General features: G+C 36.0%; 1 non-coding gene across 1 annotated transcript; it reads right to left on the minus strand.

The window, feature by feature from the left end:
• Positions 1 to 2,409: 2,409 nt before the first annotated feature.
• LOC124892698 lies at positions 2,410 to 2,516 on the minus strand. The gene has a single exon (XR_007050389.1). It is a non-coding gene; the product is annotated as a small nucleolar RNA R71 (small nucleolar RNA).
• Positions 2,517 to 4,829: the final 2,313 nt, after the last annotated feature.

Raw genomic sequence — 4,829 nt, forward strand, 5'->3', positions numbered from 1 at the left:
TGTGCCCTTTTTGGCAATTTTCTCTATGCAATGTCTTAGTTAGTTTCCTTCCCCTATGATAGATGGATGACGACTGTCTTAAGGGGAGTGTGTCTTTAGAAGCTAAGATCATAGTAGGACCCTGATTGCTACCTTTGAAAAAATGCAGTGTGTTGGGCAAAATATTTTAATTTGATTGTGTTGAAACAAAATGATATGTTTTTAAATTTAAGTACCATCACGTGTAGTTTGGTTTGATTAGCTAAATGTTGAATTTAATAAAGTACAATATCGGAACCCGCAAGGATCCGACTTGATTCTTAGCATGTACAGTGTGAGTGTTTGTTTATATTCTACATGTATAGGAATGACTAGAACTTGCCCAGTGTGTTTACAAAGCGAAATAAAGGGTGTTAAGTGTAGGAAGTGATTTAGGCATTTTGTTGTTAACCGAATTGTAAAGACTTTATTTACCTACCCTTATGCATGACCTTAGTTAAACCCCTTTGAGACAATAACCTGATTTCTTTGGTAGCTTCATATGTAGCCTAATATTTTCTTTGATAGACTTTAATTTGATCCGTATTTCCTAAGCACTTTAACATAAACAATGGAATAAGGGGGAATGTGAAGTACATAGAAATAAAAAGGTGAAAGTAAAGCTCTAGAGAAGTAAATTCTGCATTTAATTTTGGAGGTTAGGAGCTAGAACATAATATGTGATGAAAATTTCAGCTATTGTTACCCGGTTATTGCATTACAATGAACCTATTTTGGCCCTGGTCCATTAAGGAGAATGTGCACCTCAACTAAGGTAAATTACTTAGGTTGAGGGTGGCCACTATAGGGGTTCATAACGAGAATGGGGATTTGAAGAAAAGATGAAATGTGAATGATGATGTAAAAAGAAAATACTCTTACCGTAGTGTTGTTAATGTTCTGAGAAAGATCTGGGTGAAACAATGGATGCATAAAGATAATGAAATGAAAATTTTGGTTGACAAAATGTGATTTTTTAAAGGTAGATATGTATTAAAGTTCTTAGACAGATTAGTCACTATTTCCAAAATAGTTTCTACCTGTTCCTTAGCCTGCATTACAACCATTAAAAGACCTATTTGATACTATATTTCAATATCCGACTATTAGTGGAGTAATACACTAAGGGAAAGCCTATGGTTCGTCTCCTATTATGTATGAATTCTTTGTTGAGAGCGAGTGATTGAATTTTAATATTCCCCTCCTGATTAAGATTGTTAAATTGTGAGTTATATGGTGAAAACTTTCTTGTTATGAGGGTACATGTGGATGAAAGTTTGGATTACTTATTGAGTTGCCTGATTATGTGCATATATTAAGTTTTCCAACAAATTGAATGTCACTGTTGGGACAATGAAGTGTGAAATAAAGGTTCCTATGCCCAACGCTAGCATGATTCTTAGGTTATGATTAAAAGGTTTGTTGATTGTGCTGCTTGAAGTTGTTCGAGGATGAATAAGGTTTAAATGTGGGTTGGTGATCTTGGGCATATTGATATGTCCAAACACTGCTATTACTCATATTTGGACTTGTTTTGAGAATAAAAAGTGTTCTACTTATATTGAATTATGAGTTAAATTGTGTTTCGTGGATAACCGATGTGATTAGAGATACAGGGTTAATTTCCTATGGATTTGGAAGAAAATTGGATAAACATAAAAAAGAGGCGAAAGACCATGTGGATCAAATTAAAAAAAACATATGGAGATGCACGAGAGTAAAGAGAAAACAAAAGAGCTGAGGATTGATGAGATGAAAGAAAGGAACTGGAGAAAAATTACAGTGATGCAACATGATCTCCACACGTCGCTTTGACTGGTAAATATATGTTCCTTAGCAAAAATATGAAGAAAAATTTCAAGTGCATCAACGCAATGTCAACGCGTCACGTCGATGTATAAGTTTTGTGCCTTAGAAAATTCTTCATCAGCAACTTCTAGTGCATCAATACGATGTCAACGCATCACGTCGATGCTTAAATTTTTGACACTTAGCCAAATATTGAGGTAGCAAATTCCATTAACACGATGCGATGTTAGTGAGATGGCAATCCCACTCACGAACCATATGACGAGCAGTATTCTAAAGCCTGAACCAGGAGGTCAATTTGAATTAAAGCCGAATATGGTTCAATTGTTGAATTCAGTGGGGTAATTTCATGGCCTTTCATATGAAGATCCACAACAGCATATACAAACCTTCTTGGAAATCAGCGATACATACATTCTTGAAGGGGTGAATCTCGATTATATCAGGTTGACACTCTTTGCCTTCTCTCTAATGGTGGAAACAAAAAGGTAGTTACATGCTGAACCACCAATCTCCATCACTACATGGGAAGATCTAGATCAGAAGTTTCTTATTCGATTCTTTCCATCTAGGAAGATGGAACTCTTGAGGAGTGAAATCCTGAGTTTTAGACAAAAGAATGGAGAGGACCTCTACCAAGCTTGGGAGAGATTTAAGGGTATGCTCAGAAATTGCCCTCACCATCATCAGTCCAATGATGTTCTTGTTCATACTTTCATAGAAGGATTGGAGACAAACACGAAGATTCTCTTGGATTCAGTAGAAGGTGGTGATGTGTGAGCTGATGCTAACATATTTGAGGCTTTTAACTAAGAATAATTGCGAAGTCTTAAGCAACTTTTGTCATTTTTGATTGTTTTGTGTTTGGTTTTGCAGTAGAAGCTAATATGATAGAGAACTAACAAGAATGGAAACAAAGGAGTTAAAATCTGAAGTAAATAGAGGCAAAATATGGTTGACGACATTTGTGATAAGTCGTCATCCCTGTGATAAGCTATCAAGTTCATCGTCCATCGTAGACAGAGAATTGGCCTAAGTTGAAAGTTATGATGAAATTTTGTGATAGGTCGTCAAGGATCTGATAAGGCATCAATATTGTCGCCTGCCTAAGGCAGAGCATGAGAGCTGAGGGAGAGTTGTGATGACATTTTGTGATAGGCTGTCATAGAGTAGATAAGTCATCAAGTTTGTCATCAGCTTTCAACAGGAAGAGCCGAAATTGAAGAAGGAGCTAATGACATTTGTGATAAGTCGTTAGCCTCCTGATAGGCTATCACAAATAGTGTCACCTAATCCAAAGAATTTCAGAATTTTATTATTTTGTTTCCATAATTAGGGTGAACTAATTAAAGCCTTGTTTAGGATTTTCTTGAGAGTTCCGCACATTAGAGTTTTGAGCAATATACTTTGATATTTTCTCTCTCTACTTTTGGCTTGAGAAAGCAAGTATTTTGAAGAGATTATATTCATTATTTTGGGATTTCCTTTGTGATTTAATATGAGAATCTCTAGTTTTTATTCATCATGTGGTAAGTTTATCTTTCAAAGCATGAATTCATCTAGTTTCATCGATTTTTACGTCATGAGAGGCTAAATTCCTTTAACCTGAATTATGGGATCTAAGGTTAGGTCTTGATAAGGTGATGAGTGATCATGATTCGATAGGTGTTAGGACTTCTTGATAATTCTGAGGTTTTAATTAACGTGTGTTGGTTGCAAACAATAGATAAAACCTACTTTGATTTGTTTGAGAAAGAAATCAAATATAGTGGGAAGTAAATTATCAACAGGGACTTGAAAACACCCTATTTAATAATCAGTGTTGTAACAAGGTTGATTAACTTGAGGAAAAATCTTGGCAGTGAATATAAATTCCTTAAGTCCGAGAGGATTAGGTAATTAAATGCTTAAGTAGGTCGAGAGACATTTAAGCAAAACTTCGATAAAGATAACTTATTGTCCTACCTACAATGAGAATCCTGAACCACTAGTAGCATCTGTCAAGTACCAAAATCCCTAGTGAGCATAATTATGGTTTTTTTTTTATAAACTCTTGATTATGAACACTGAAATTAAAGTGACCAACAATTACTTGTTAACTAAAAATCCCTATTTCTAGAAACATCCAACTATCAGTTGATTAATTTTCTAACTACTTATGTTCACACCATATTCTCAGTGGGATTCGACCCCAACCTAGTTGGGTTTTATATTGACAATGATCACTTACCTTCTCATTGAGAGGTTTAGTTTGAGCGTTATCAAAAATGGCGCCGTTGCTGGGGAATACGGTTGTAAACTGAAGTTTGTGTACGAAAATTGACTTTTAATTAAGTTTTCTAGTTTTACATTTATTTGTTGTTTTTGTTTATATTGAAGGATCTTTATAGTGTATGCGAAGAAACAGAAGTTCCAGAGAACCATTATTACCACCTAATCCAGAACCACAACGAATTGGAAGAATGGCAGAACAGCAAGAGGCTGATAGACTGGCAGCCTTAGCTCGAGCTCAGGTGAATGTCCAAAATGTCGAGCAATAGGCACGACATCTAGACCCTGAGGATGAAGATTTGGGAGAGGAGGAGTTACTGAATTCTGGTAACCCAAGGCGTACAGAGGAAATAGCTGCAGCAGTACGACATAATATTAGCAGGAACCATCAATTTTGAGAAAGGCAAGAGTACCAGCTGGTCTAGTATGATCTCAATAATGATGATGATGGAATGGACGGAGCAGGTGTAATGAGTGCAATCATTCCTCCACCTTTGTCACTGGGGCAAAGTTCAACATTATGAGTACTATGATATAACTCCTAAATTTGAAGGGGTTGTTTGTTGGCCTTCTTGGGGATGACCCTAACTTGCATCTGGTGAATTTTGTCACCATTTCCAAATCTTTTGATAACCTAGGAGTAGGACAGAATGCTATCCAGTTGAGATTGTTTCCATTGTCTCTGTCTGGGGAGAAAACTTTATGGCTAAATGAGCTGACACCTGATTCTA

This window comes from Capsicum annuum, chromosome 1 (genome assembly GCF_002878395.1).
Source record: "Capsicum annuum cultivar UCD-10X-F1 chromosome 1, UCD10Xv1.1, whole genome shotgun sequence".
In the NCBI taxonomy this organism is placed as follows: Eukaryota; Viridiplantae; Streptophyta; class Magnoliopsida; order Solanales; family Solanaceae; genus Capsicum; species Capsicum annuum.